The sequence below is a fragment of the Aquarana catesbeiana genome, linkage group LG07 (genome assembly GCF_042186555.1).
Source record: "Aquarana catesbeiana isolate 2022-GZ linkage group LG07, ASM4218655v1, whole genome shotgun sequence".
NCBI classification, from domain to species: domain Eukaryota; kingdom Metazoa; phylum Chordata; class Amphibia; order Anura; family Ranidae; genus Aquarana; species Aquarana catesbeiana.
The window spans coordinates 6,433,923-6,449,680 of NC_133330.1; the positions used below are offsets into that span (position 1 = coordinate 6,433,923).

General features: G+C 43.9%; 2 long non-coding RNA genes across 2 annotated transcripts in view; one reads left to right on the top strand and one right to left on the bottom strand.

Annotated features, from left to right (window-relative positions):
- LOC141102346 (uncharacterized) overlaps window positions 1–15,758 on the top strand; it is a 33,955-nt gene that overhangs the window by 9,378 nt on the left and 8,819 nt on the right. Inside the window, exon 2 of the long non-coding RNA XR_012235084.1 lies at window positions 14,928–15,056. This is a non-coding gene — a long non-coding RNA (uncharacterized lncRNA). The remainder of the gene's footprint in view (window positions 1–14,927; window positions 15,057–15,758) is intronic.
- Window positions 3,753–4,476, bottom strand: LOC141102345 (uncharacterized). Its single transcript, XR_012235083.1, has 3 exons — window positions 4,366–4,476; window positions 4,118–4,223; window positions 3,753–3,974 (listed from the first exon to the last, which is right to left on the bottom strand). It is a non-coding gene; the product is annotated as an uncharacterized lncRNA (long non-coding RNA).

Below are 15,758 nucleotides of genomic sequence, written 5' to 3' on the forward strand. Positions count from 1 at the left end.
CAATCTTATTATACAATCTTTACATCAAATATGCAGGCCCTTACACTAGATCATTCTTGGAAGATGAAAATCTGATTGTACAAGAAGATTGTGTAGTGTATGGTCACCTTCAGTCCTGACCTGTGAGCTGGAAACACTTGGATTACAATTTGTTGGCCTTTGCAGTCAGTTTGCACCTCCAGTAATCCCAGTGACTGTTGTCAGAGTAAAATATGTCCGACCTTTGCCATCAGTAATTAAAAAAAAAAACCTCATTGTTGTAATGAATGTAAATGTCATTGTTGGTGTCAGACCCTCCTCTCCCTGCACTCTTCCATTCCCAAGCTGACCCCATTGATGGGGGTGAAGAGGCTGTATCACTATGGAGTCTGTATACAGAAGGGGGAACGTATCACTGCAATAATGTCACAAAGTTCTACACCTCTGTATACACCATAGCAATACAGATCCCCAGACATTTCCAGCCACCCCTCCCCCCCAATGGCGACCCTAGGGGGGGGCCAGAGGGGGCCCTGACCCCCCCCAAAATTATGCTGTGCCCCACCATGTGCCCCCCCAAAAAAAAAAAAATTTTTTTTTTTTTTTTTTTTTTTTTTACAAAACATCAATGTCTAAGAGGGAGAGAGTCCCCAGTCAGCTCCTGCGGGTGATTCCCCTCCCTCTGCTCGCTGAAACTGCATAATGCGAGCGTTCACACAACCACGGCCGCCCGATCTGCTCCTTCCCCTGCATCCTCATTGGCAGGGAGAAGAGCGAGTTGCAGGAAGGACTCCACCAGGACTCTCAGTTACTGAAAAAACAGATTGCTTTCTCCTGTCCTTAGGACAGGAGGACCAGCCTGTAAATTCCAAGAGATGCCAGACCAGAGCTGTCAATATCAGGGGCAGGACAGCAAGAGGAGGCTGGGGAACCCCACAGTGGCAGAACACCAGGGCCCGGGGGCAAGACAACCTTTGCAACCCTGATAGTTCTCCTACTGCTTTGGATCCTTATATTTTCTTGGTATGCTGGTGACATATATCTCTTGTTTTCTGACACCCTGGGGGACCCCAATACAGTAGGAAGGAAGCTCACTGCAGAACATGTGAAAGGGCCCGTTGTGGGGTCGTAGTAAAGGGCCCCAGGATATATATATATATATATGCATTTTATAGTTGCCCCCCTACTTTTGTCCCTGTCCCCCCATGTGCCCCCCCTAAATTTGAAAGCTGGAGACGCCACTGCTCCCCCCCTTCACATTACACATTTGTAAAACAACACATTGAAACCGACCTGCTGAACCTCCATGCAGACTCTGGTCATTCTCTGCAACATGAACACACGGGGGAGGGGCGTGGCTGAGGGGGCGTGTCCTTCTTTCTTCAGGGAGTACATCCACCAGACACAAGGAGGAGAGTTCAGGGGACCCCTAGAGGCAGTGAGTGGAAATACAGAGCAGCTCCACGGACTCCAGCAATCTTTTACTATTTACGGCCCTGCCGATGGGACCGGAGAGAGGAAGCACGTCCCTGGCTCCACCCCTGGTCCATGTAGAATAATGTGTCCGGGTTTCTTAAAGGTTGAAATCTTGACAGATGATTGAAAAACCGGACTGTCAGGGTGAAAACCGGACAGGTGGCAACCCTAGGCGTGGCGGCGGTAGTGGCGCAGAGTTTTTTGGCTGGGCGGTGGGGTTGTGTGGTTGTGTGGCGGGAGAGGGGGTAAGATCACTTGCTGGTTGCTGCCTGGCTTACCAGTGCCCATCAATGCTGACCCCTAAACTTACCTGCCTGACACACTGACCTACCTACCTGACCTACATACACTGACCTTCCTGACCTACATACACTGACCTACCTGACCTACATACACTGACCTACCTGACATACATACACTGACCTACCTGACATACATACACTGACCTACCTGATATACATACACTGACCTACCTGATATACATACACTGACCTACCTGACATACATACACTGACCTACCTACCTGACATACATACACTGACCTACCTGACATACATACACTGACCTACCTGACATACATACACTGACCTACCTACCTGACATACATACACTGACCTACCTGACATACATACACTGACCTACCTACCTGACATACATACACTGACCTACCTGACATACATACACTGACCTACCTACCTGACATACATACACTGACCTACCTGAAATACATACACTGACCTACCTACCTGACATACACTGACCTACCTGACATACATACACTGACCTACCTGACGTACATACACTGACCTACCTACCTGACATACACTGACCTACCTGACCTACATACACTGACCTACCTGACATACATACACTGACCTACCTGACCTACATGCACTAACCTACCTGACATACATACACTGACCTACCTACCTGACATACATACACGGACCTACCTGACATACATACACTGACCTACCTGACATACATACACTGACCTACCTACCTGACATACATACACTGACCTACCTGACATACACTGACCTACCTGACATACATACACTGACCTACCTGACATACATACACTAACCTACCTGACATACATACACTGACCTACCTGACATACATACACTGACCTACCTGACATACATACACTGACCTACCTGATATACATACACTGACCTACCTGACATACACGGACCTACCCATAGGCGTGCGCAGACTATTGCATTAGGGTGTGCACCTCAAACCAAAGGTATATATATATATACAAATGCATATACACACACACACTCTTATAAATAAATGTTAACAAACATTTTAAAATGTATTAAAACATTTTTAATTTAAACAAACATATTTTTTTAACTTATTAATTAAATAATCTTTTAACATAAACAAAGCTTTTAACTAAATCTCTAAATCAAATAAGCAATTTTAAAAACTGCACGGTAAGTAGGATTTTTTTTAATAGGTGTCATGTTTTATTATCCTGAATTGTATTTACTGCTTTAAATAAGTTTGTTAGAACAAGACATCTCCCCAGCAACAATAGATCTCCCAGCCTGTGGGCATATGGGAAGTGGTTTTATATATATATATATGCACTCTTTTGCTGAGAAGCCAGAGTTCATATAGTTTTAATTGTATATGTAATATATACATATATGTATTGATTTTTACGCAATATATATATATATATAGTGTATAAATATATATATATATATATATATATATATATATATATATATATATATATATATATATATATATATAATTATATTTACACAATTAAAACTATTTGAACCCTGGCTTGTCATATATATAAAAATAAAAAAGAGGCTCTGACAGGAAGTAGTAGTGAGAAAGGTATGTCACATCCCATAATTTGGAAAAGCATAGAAGGATTCCCCTTGGGTGGGATTTTTAAGGCATTACCATAAATAATACAATGTAAGTATAAAAATAATTTTATTCCAAAGATCAAAAAAGTACCAAAGAATACAACATATAAAAATCAAACACAAATAATATTTACAGACAAATGCATCAAGAATAAGAGGTGTGAATTGGAGGATACCACAACATGGCAATAGAAAAGACCAATAATCTGGAATGTGGTAAGTCTCACTGAACCGACGCGTTTCGGAAAATCCTTCATCAAGGTTTACCAAGTGAGAATTACCATCTATGAAATTACAAAATGAGAAACAAAGGAAAAAATTTAGCGACACACCCAGAAATAGGATGATATTCCCCCCACACCCAGTGAAGGTCTACATAAAAATCATACTCACTTTCAAAATGCAAATGTTATAAAGGTATCCAAAACTTAAAATCAACTTCGCTGCGGTCTCCCAGGCCATGTGCACATAACAGTAACCCAATTGTTAGTAATATAGAGTATTGTTGTAGGTGACTAATGTACAGGATGTAATCCCAATAGGTGCTGGAAAACGCCACGTCCAAAGATTTGGCGCGGCGCCTGTGCGCGGGCTGGGGTCCAAAAAAAATCTCCAGACCTAAGACAAAGCATACGACCCCATGAAAGATAATAATTTAACAAGAGTGGACAATAGTAGCAACTGGGATCTGGGAAATCTCGGACCCCAGAATGTGTAAAAAGTATATGCACATATATAGGAACCGGCAACAGGAAACATACCTGTAGACTAGATCCAAAGATGACACCTACAAGTTATAATGTAGGGAAGGGGAAGAGGGCTCAAAATCCATGCGGACAACCATAAGGCTACAAATGGCAAGGGAACCTGATTTAAGGGAAAAGAAAATAAAACTAATAAAAAAAGATGATCCGGCTTCAGTGTTGTAAAGCACAGGAGCCAATAACAATGACTTAAATGGGCTTAAGAGTAGAACCCAGGTAACCCAAATTGTCAGAGATCACTTTACCTTCGTAGCCAAAAGCACAGCATGAGTGAGGCATCCTCCTCAGATCACAGGATCAGAGTGAGTGAGCTAAGTTATTTATATCAGCGGGTTGCGCTAACAGCTGATTGCAACACCGATCAGCTGTGCGCAAGGTGTATTCCCTGAACTCACTCCTCCCACCCCCCAACAGCTGACTAATTGTCAGCCTCGAGTGGTGTATACTCCGCCTGGTCCAATCGCGGACCCCCTGGGCGTGGACCGCGCCACCCCTCCCCTTTTTTGATCCCAGCCCACGCACAGGCGCCGCGCCAAATCTTTGGACGTGGCATTTTCCAGCACCTATTGGGATTACATCCTGTACATTAGTCACCTACAACAATACTCTATATTACCAACAATTGGGTTACTGTTATGTGCACATGGCCTGGGAGACCGCAGCGAAGTTGATTTTATGTTTTGGATACCTTTATAACATTTGCATTTTGAAAGTGAGTATGATTTTTACGTAGACCTTCACTGGGTGTGGGGGGAATATCATCCTATTTCTGGGTGTGTCGCTAATTATTTTCCTTTGTTTCTCATTTTGTAATTTCATAGATGGTAATTCTCACTTGGTAAACCTTGATGAAGGATTTTCCGAAACGCGTTGGTTCAGTGAGACTTACCACATTCCAGATTATTGGTCTTTTCTATTGCCATGTTGTGGTATCCTCCAATTCACACCTCTTATTCTTGTTGCATTTGTCTGTATATATTATTTGTGTTTGATTTTTATATGTTGTATTCTTTGGTACTTTTTTGATCTTTGGAATAAAATTATTTTTATACTTACATTGTATTATTTATGGTAATGCCTTAAAAATCCCACCCAAGGGGAATTCTTCTATCCTTATATATATATATAAGGATACAATGTAAGTATAAAAATAATTTTATTCCAAAGATCAAAAAAGTACCAAAGAATACAACATATAAAAATCAATAAAATCAATATCAATATATATATATATATATATATAGTGACAAGCCAGGGTAAGGTTCATCAATTGTTTGACTAATTCTTTTTTTGTTCGGTGCATCATTTGCCGACCCGCTGTCCTGCTCAGTGCTGTCTCTCTCTCTCACCCACTCACCTCGATCTAGCAGGCTGCCTGAAGCCACTCGCCTGCCACTATCCAGGCTGGTCCACTGCTTCTAAGGGAGAGAAAGGCCGGAGGGGGCGGAGTGCAGATGTAGATCACTCCGCCAGCACCTGTGGGACCTGCAGCCGGAACTATAGAAGCTGCATCGGCAAATGCGGCTCCCGGCCGGGTTACTCCGCGGCTGTGGTCCTTGTTCCCTCCCTGCTCAATCCTCCCACTCACAGCACACAGCTGTTTTTGCCGGTCAGACCCGACCCCAGGCAGTGTTGGTGAGTTACACAGGGACATGTTGCAGGCAGTCAGCACAAAACAAAAGGTGTGAAACACAGACAGAGCACAGGGACGATTAGGGTGTGCCTAGGCACACCCGGCCCACCCCGTGGGCATGCCTATGGACCTACCTGACACATACTGACCTACCTGACATACATACACTAACGGTAGTGACACACACTGACCTACCTGACATACATACACTGACGGTAGTGACACACACTGACCTACCTGACCAGGAGACAGACTTCATGTGTCCTGCAGCAGCAGCTCAGCTCAGCTATGGTGTGCAATGTGCCCATCATCACAGCAGGCAGCCAGAGGTGGAGAGGAGAGCTGCCCGCCCGAGTGCCGATCGGGGATCTCACAGTGTTGTGGCGTGGCGAGGTGGCCACATTGTAATTCCCGCCTTCTGGAGCCTGCAGCGCCTATGATGGATGTCACTTGTCCCATCATTGGACCAGTGGGACGTCCATCATAGATGGTGCAGGCTCCAGAAGGCGGGACCTGCTATGTGACTCGGCTGCGCTCGGGATCAGATCGGTCCCCACTCGTTGACGCTCAGGGCTACTAATACAGTTGTGCATGCCTGAGACCTGCAGCCCCCCCACCCAACGCCACTGGAAGACAGTCATCATCAAGTGGAGAAAATATGGCACAACAGCGACATTACCAAGAACTGGACGTCCCTCCAAAATTAATGAAAAGACGAGAAGAAAACTGGTCAGGGAGGCTGCCAAGAGGCCTACAGCAACATTAAAGGAGCTGCAGGAATATCTGGCAAGTACTGGCTGTGTGGTACATGTGACAACAATCTTCCGTATTCTTCATATGTCTGGGCTATGGGGTAGAGTGGCAAGATGGAAGCCTTTTCTTACGAAGAAAAACATCCAAGCCTGGCTACATTTTGCAAAAACACATCTAAAGCCTCCCAAAAGCATGTTGGAAAATGTAATAATAAAAAAGGGGTAGGTGGGTATCTGCGCTAACTCAAATTATTGAAAACCAGCCAGCACAGTTTATTGATCATCAAACAAAAAATATAAAAAGTCCAAAATGCAGGGCATCAAATTTTCATTAATCATATACCAGTTCTGTCAATGAAGAGATATGGAATATGAAGGACCCTTCACCAGCTTCAGTGTGTATGAAAAAGCACACCACACTAGGGGTGTTGAATTTAATCGCAGCATCGATGCATCGCGATTCGGCCGCCTGTGATTCGACATCGATGCTGCGACCGACATTATCGATTTCGGGGTGACGTCATCTGCATGCCGCGCTGTGCCCTGCCTCTCTGAACGGAGCTGAAAGCAGCCGAAAGGCGCTGTGCACCGCCTCTCCGTACTGAGCGGAACTGAGCTGAGGACGTTGGCCTCTCCGTACTGAGCGGAACTGAGCTGAGGACGTTGGCCACGCCCTCATTTCCTGCCCCCCACTGACGTCATCCCCATCCGTGTCGCTGTGTGTTTAGCTGAATTACTACAGAAGAGACATGTGGAGCACTGGAGCGAGTGTCCCCGACTCCCGGTCTCCAGAGAGTCCTCCTTGACTGTCACATAGGCTGCTGCGGGTCACCTAAGCCAGTGGCCCGCACTTGTCCCCCTCATTACAGGCTGCTGCGGGCAGTGAGAGACCCGAGCTAGCCAGAAGAAAACTGGATGGCCGCGCTTGTCCTCCTCACAGGCTGCAGGAAGAAACCAGTGCATACTGTCATCAACATCATCAGATACTTAAAGACACATATCTGATGCACCATTTTGTACAAATTTTTCAGGAATTATGGTTTATGCATGTCTTATTATGTTAGTGATTGATTCACATCACAATTTTATTGATACCTTTTTTTTGTATGATTTATGGTTTTGCTGATAATTGACCCCACACATGCAGCCATGCATTGCATGTTTGGGGCAGTGATGAAGAAAACCATAAATCATACAAAAAAAAAGTATCAATGAAGTTGTGACAAGAATCAATCAGTAACATAATAAGACATGCATAAACCATAATTCATTAAATGGCATACATTGTCATTTGGGGAACATTATGGTGACATTGTCCATAGTCTCGGACCCTCTCTTGTACCATTGTCCGCAGTCTCTGTCCGTCTCTTGTATCATGTGCGCAATCTCTGACCCTCTCTTGTATCATGTGCGCAATCTCTGACCCTCTCTTGTATCATGTCCACAATCTCTGACCCTCTCTTGTATCATGTCCGCAATCTCTGACCCTCTCTTGTATCATGTGTGCAGTCTCTGACCCTCTCCTGCAACATTTCTGCAGTCTCTGACCATCTCCTGTAACATGTCTGCAGTCTCTGACCATCTCCTGTAACATGTCTGCAGTCTCTGACAATCTCCTGTACTATGTCTGCAGTCTCTGACTATCTCTTGCAACATGTCTGCAGTCTCTGACCATCTCTTGTAGTATGTCTGCAGTCTCTGACCATCCCCTGTATTATGTCTGCAGTCTCTGACCATCTCCTGTACTATGTCTGCAGTCTCTGACCATCTCTTGTATCATATCTGCAGTCTCTGATCATCTCCTGTAGTCATTTGGAGGCAGTCTGGAGCTCCTCTTTAAGTTGTCTGCTGTATCTACACTTAGCTACATGCAGGGAGTGTTGTCTTTTTTTTAAGAATAGATAAAATTTAAAAAATTTTGTTCTTCTGACTGCTTGAATTTTGTGGATGAAAACCGTGCGCAGTAATCGCGATGCATCGCGTTATCGAATTGAATCGTGGCCAGGATAATTGTAATCGAATCAAAACGTGAGGCCAGTGAAGATGCGCACCCCTACACCACACCCAAGTGAATCCAATCTGCTTACCAGAAAGTAATGATAAATAGGCATGTAATCACAAATCTCAAGGGATCAGGGTGTCATACTCCAAATACTGCAGATCGATCACAGGGAATCCAATATCCAGACCACATATAGCCACCAACTCATCAAACTCCAACGCAGGGATGCATATGATATACGCTCACCAATAAGATGTTACCCAAATGGAAAAGATATAAGGTGGCAATAGTGAAGCCTGTAAGATATAAAAACAATGATTTATTGTAGTCCACTTACAATTTAGTAGAAAATTGCAGGCATCATGATGTATAATAGAAAATCTGCGGCTCACAGCATGCTTGCATCGGCCAGTAGGGATGAGCCGAACACCCCCCTGTTCGGTTTGCACCAGAACATGCGAACAGGAAAAAAGTTTGTTCAAACACGCAAACACAGTTAAAGTCTATGGGACACGAACATGAATAATCAAAAGTGCTAATTTTAAAGGCTTATATGCAAGTTATTGTCATAAAAAGTGTTTGGGGACCCGGGTCCTGCCCCAGGGGACATGAATCAATGCAAAAAAAAGTTTTAAAAACGGCCGTTTTTTCAGGAGCAGTGATTTTAATAATGCTTAAAGTCAAACAATCTATCTTCCTTCATCTTCTTCTTCTGGTTCTTCTGGCTCTTCTGGTTCTTCCTCCGGCGTTCTCTTCCAGCATCTCCTCTGCGGCGCCTTCTATCTTCTTCTCCTCGGGCCACTCCGCACCCATGGCATGGGAGGAGGCTCCCACTCTTCTCTTCATCTTCTTCATCTTCTTCATCTTCTTCTCTTCTTCATTTTCTTCTCCGGGCCATTCCGCACCCATGCTGGCATGGAGGGAGGCTCCCGCTGTGTGACGGCGTCTCCTTGTCTGACAGTTCTTAAATAACGGGGGCGGGGTCACCGGGTGGCCCCGCCCCTGTTATTTAAGAACCGTCAGACGAGGAGACGCCGTCACACAGCGGGAGCCTTCCTCCATGCCAGCATGGGTGCGGAACGGCCTGGAGAAGAAAATGAAGAAGAGAAGAAGAAAAGAAGATGAAGAAAATGAAGAAGATGAAGAAGATGAAGAGAAGAGTGGGAGCCTCCCCCCATGCCATGGGTGCGGAGCGGCCCGAGGAGAAGAAGTTAGAAGGCGCCGCAGAGGAGATGCTGGAAGAGAACGCCGGAGGAAGAACCAGAAGAACCAGAAGAAGAAGATGAAGGAAGATAGAAGAAAGAAAAAGCATTTAAATAAAGGAATTGTCAAAAACTGTCTTTTGTCATTTTTAAAATTTTTGACAGTTTTTTAGTGAAATGGTAGGGGTAAGTACCCCCTTACCATTTCACACAGGGGGGGCCGGGATCTGGGGGTCCCCTTGTTAAAGGGGGCTTCCAGATTCCGATAAGCCCCCCGCCTGCCGACCCCCACAACCACCGGCCAGGGTTGTGGGGATGAGGCCCTTGTCCTCATCAAAATGGGGACAAGGTGTTTTGGGGGGCTGAAGGGTCTGGTATGGAATTTAGGGGGACCCCCACGTCATTTTTTTTTTATAATTTTGGTTTGGGGTTCCCCTGTGGGGAATTCCCATGCCGTTTTTATCAATGAACTTCTATGTGTATTGTCGGACTGGCAATGCAATAGCCGCGAGTAGTTTTAAATGGGTTTTTTCCTTCGAAATGTCATTTTGCTGTCAGACTGTTCTAAACACAGGAAACATGTGCCCCTTTACAGGCATACCATAGACACCCCCTAGCTACGAAATTTAAAGGGATATTATACTTTTATTGTTTGACTTTAAGCATTATTAAAATCACTGCTCCTGAAAAAACGGCCGTTGTTAAAACTTTTTTTTTGCATTGATCCATGTCCCCTGGGGCAGGACCCGGGTCCCCAAACACTTTTTATGACAATAAATTGCATATAAGCCTTTAAAATAGACTTTTAAAGGGTGTTCCGCGGCATTCGAATTTGCCGCGAACACCCCAAATTGTTCGCTGTTCGGCGAACATGAATTCGACTCGAACTTGAAGCTCATCCCTATCGGCCAGCCTGACATGTTTCATCCCATAGGATATCATCAGAGGCGTGATCATCAGAGGCGTGATGATATTATCAGAGGCGTGATGATATCCTATGGGATGAAACATGTCAGACTGGCCGATATATATACACACACATACTCTGCATTTAGTGTAGACTGGATATTCAGTGTAGACTCTATATTCAGTCAGTGCAAGCAGTGTAGTATATATACCACAGTGTATTGAAGTGGTTAAGGGGAATCATGCGCCAAAATTTATGGATGGACCTCACGGGACACTTTTTTTTAAATAAAGGAATTGTACAAAACTGTCTCCAGTCATTTTTAGGTGAATGGGTAGGGGTACAATGTAAAGGGGGCTTCCAGATTCCGATAAGCCCCCCGCCCGCAGACCCCCACAACCACGGGCAAGGGTTGTGGGGATGGGGCTGATGGGGACAAGGTGCTTTGGGGGATCCCAAAGCACCCTCCCCATGTTGAGGGCACATGGCCTGGTATGGTTCAGGAGCGCCCCCCCTTTCCTGGCCAGCCATGGCTGCTTGCTCAGATAAGGGTCTGCTATGGATTTTGGGGGGACCCCACGCCATTTATAAAAAAATAAATTAGCATGGCGTTCCCCTTAAAATCTGGGTTTTCCTCACTGCCCAACATCTTTTACTCTTTAATTAATTAATTAATGATCTAAAGGGGGAGGGCACCATCTTATTGCCCGCTCTCTAGGTTATCATATTCCAGGGGGCGGCGAGGGATGCTGGGGATTCCCTTTTCACACCTACAGAAAGATCCCATAGGGGTAGTGTGTGTGTACGTCCCGGGGTACGCCCCTTAGGAAAACACGCTTTAGAATGGTTTCCTGCTCAGGCGGGGGCGGGTTCCCCCCGACGGCTCCAACCTGATTATTCTGACCGGAGCCTTAGAATCTAATTTTATCCCCCGGAAACACTCTACCCTTCACTCAAAGAGTCAGTAAAGTTGATCTCTACCTTCATTCAGTTTTTAGATACCCTCTCTGCCCGCCCTTTTCGCCCAAGGTTAAACTCTTTGAACGGCTTTGGTACAGTAGGGGTGGCAGACTAACTGTTTGGAAGGTTTTGTAGGTAATGCTGGAGTAATCGGTAGCTAGTTCGACAAAGATCCTCTTTTGAATTGTGTTCCATGTAATAAGCTCCAATTGGGTATTTCTTCGCTCCTCTTTACTTTAATATCAGCTTTGTTATTTTATTTCAAACTGTATGCATAACGTTCGCAAGCTATTGTATGTATCTGTCTCAGGAATTCATGGCTTTCTGAATTTACGTAACGTTATATTATCCTTTTTATGTGAAAAACTCAATAAAATACTTTAAAATAAAATCCATACCAGACCTGAAGGGCCTGGCATGGATTTTGGGAGGGACCCCCACGCCACTTTTTTTTTTCATTTTGGCATGGATTTCCCCTTAATATTAATACCAGACCCGAAGGGCCTGGTATGGATTGGGGGAGACCGCACCCCGTTTTTTTTCAATGTTTTTTTCATCTATATTGCTGGGAGCCGACAATACATTACAGCTGCAAGCACTTTTAAACACATGCCGACCACCGCCTGTACATTTACATCAGCAGAATGACACAGCTGCGCAAATGGGCGTACCCGTACGTCCCTTTGAATTTGCTGCTGTGCCATCGTGTGCGCGCGCCTGCAGCGATCTTCGTGAGTAGGATCGCGGGTCCCGCAGACTCAATGTCCACGGGGATACCCGCGATCGTCTCACGGAGAGGAAGAATGGGGCGATGCTAATGTAAATAAGCATTTCCTCATTCTGCCTAGTGATGTCACTGTCACTGATCACAGCTCCCTGTAATCGGGAGCGTTGATTAGTGACGTGTCACTCGTAGCTACACCCCCTAACAGTAACAGTTAGAATCACTCCCTAGGACACACTTAACCCCTTCCTAGCCAGCTAGTGGTTAACCCCTTTACTGTCAGTGTCATTTTTACACTAATCAGTGAAATTTTATAGCACTGATCGCTGTAAAAATGACAATGGTCCCAAAAATGTGTCAAAATTGTCCGATGTGTCCGCCATAATGTCGCAGTCACGATAAAAATCGCAGATCGCTGCAATTACTAGTAAAAAAAAAAATAATATTATAATATGTAGAAGAATACATATCGGCCTAAACTGAGAAAAAAAATGTGTTTTTTTTATATTTTTTGGGGATATTTATTATAGCAAAGTGTAAAAAATAATGCGTTCTTTTTTAAATTGTCGCTTTATTTTTGTTTATAGTGCAAAAAATAAAAGCCGCAGAGGTGATCACATACCACCAAAAGAAAGCTCTATTTAAAGGAAAAAAAGAACGTTAATTTTGTTTGGGAGCCACGTCGCACGACCGCGCAATTGTCAGTTAAAGCGAAGCAGTGCCGAATCGCAAAAAGTGCTCTGGTCTTTGGCCAGCCAAATGGTCCGGGGCTGTAGTGGTTAAATGACATTTTTCCTTTAGAAATGTAATTTTGCTGCAGTGCTGTTATAAACATTGGAAAGATGCGCTACTTTACAGGCAGACTAAGGGGACCCCCGGACACGATATTTAAAGTAATATTTCATTTTTATTGTTTCACTTTAAGCATTTTTAAAATCACTGCTCCTGAAATAACGGTCGTTTTTAAATCATTTTTTTTTGTATTGATCCATGTCCCCCGGGGCAGGACCCGGGTCCCCAAACACTTTTTATGACAATAATTTGCATATAAGCCTTTAAAATGAGCACTTTTGATTTTTCATGTTCGTGTCCCATAGACTTTAATGGTGTTTGCACAAATTTTTTGTTTTTGTTCGCATGTTGTGGTGTGAACCGAACCGGGGGGGGAGGGTTTGTCACACTGTATTTGTGCAGTGGTCTTTCTATTTTTGGAAAAAATAGACATTATTGAAATTTAAAAAACTAAGCAGTAAACTTAGCCCAATTATTTTGCATAATGTGAAAGGTGATGTTACGCGGCGATAATCGTGATCTTTATTCTAAGCAAAAAAATTGTGATTCTCATTTTAGCCAGAATCATGCAGCTCTATAACTGTGTAAATTCCAGTATATACAGTGCCTTGAAAAAGTATTCATACCCCTTTTAAATTTTCCACATTTTGTCATGTTACAACCAAAAACATTAATTAATTTTATTGGGATTTTATGTGATAGACCAACACAAAGTGGCACATAATTGTGAAGTGGAAGGAAAATGATAAATGGTTTTCAGAATGTTTTACAAATAAATATGTGAAAAGTGTGGGGGGGGCATTTGTATGGCGCCCCCCTGAGTCAATACTTTGTAGAACCCCCTTTCTTTGCAATTGCAGATGCAAATCTTTTTTGGGGACGTCTCTACCAGCTTTGCACATCTAGAGAGACAATTTCAAGGGGTATGAATACTTTTTTAAGGCACTGTATCCCATAGTTTGTAGACGATATAACTTTCACACAAACCACTCAATATACACTTATTGTGATTTTTTTTTTTTACCAAAGACATGTAGCAGAATACATTTTGGCCTAAATCTATGAAGAAATTTAAATCTATTGGATTTGTTTTCTAAGAGAGAAAAGAAAATATATATTTTTGTTTTTTAAATGTTCATTCTTTTTTTGTTTTTATCACAAAAAGATGAAAAAAAAAACGGTGGTGATCAAATACCACCAAAAGAAAGCTTTATTTGGGTGAATAATGATATAAATTTAGTTTGGGTACAGTGTTGCATGACCGAGCAATTACCAGCTAGCAAGTAGCGCAGTGCTGAATAGCAAAACATGTCCTATTCATGAAGGGGGTAAAACCTTCCGGAGGTCAAGTGGTTAAATTGCTGGCAAAATGACAGATTGCATTCCTCCATACCAGACCCGTATCATAGATGAGAAAAAAAAGGAAACATTTGACATGGGGTTCCTCCTTGGCCTGGTATGGATTTTAGTGGGGAAGCCCCACACAAAAATCATGGCAAAGTGGGGTCTCCTTCAAAGATCCACACCAGACCCATGCAGACTGGATAGCTAGGAAAGAGAGAGGGGTGATCTCCCCCCAATCATATCTGGACATATGCCCCCAGTGTGGGGAAGGTAGCTTGATATGGGGTACCCTCCTCCCCAGGCAAAACACATCTTCTCTGATGAGGACAATGCGTCTACAAGTTCTCTCCTTCGGGTACCATTAGGTGGAGGTGTTCTATAGTCCTGGGCGGGGCTTGGGATGTCAGTGGATGAGAGGCAGTGTGTTGTCAGTAGAAGAGGTTAGAGGCTCCCTGTCTGTGTGTTGCTAATCTCTATATATCTTCTTCTAGGTGAGGCTCTGCAGTGCTATAAGGGATCCTGTACTGGGAATTTGAGAAATGGATGTAGCCTTCCAGTGCAAAACTGTACAAAGGATCAGGACCGATGCCACATGAGAATAGTGCTTGGCATGTACATGTGTAAGTGTCTTCTATATTATTAGACCCGTGCTTACTACTTTATCATTTAAAGTCACAATCCAAACAACATTTTCTTATAATCCTCCCTCTGGCCTCCCCTTCAGCTTGGCACAGTTGTACCGGCTCCTCTCCTGTAGTAATGGGGTATATGCAGGGCTTTTTTTCTCGGAGAATAGGTGCAGGAACTCCCCCCGTCTGAGTCACCCCTTGTCTCTGCCCCCTACCCACCTCTGACCACCGTCCCTTGATTCCACCCCCTGCCCAACTACCAGTAGTCCCTTTTAGAGAATACAGAACCAAGTATCATTTTGTGGTGCTAAATCATTTGTATGGAACATGTTAATGATAAAAAGAAAAGCAGTAAAATAGATCCCCTGCAGCCAGCATCAATGGACTCCACACCAACAACAATAGATTCCCTGCAGCAACAGTGAACCACCCACAACAAAGTTTTAAAGCCAGTAACAAAATATCCACCCAAGCAACATTAGACGCCCCCCCAGCAGCAACAACAGGTCTCCCAGCAGCCGGCATCAATGGATCCTCCAGCAGCCAGTAAAAATAGACCTCTCCCTCAACAGGAGATCCCTTCCAGCAACATAAGACCCCCCCCAGCAACAATACATTCCCCATGAGCAACAATAAATTCCCCATTAACAATAATAGACCCTGTCACAAAACCAGATCCCCACCAGTGACAAT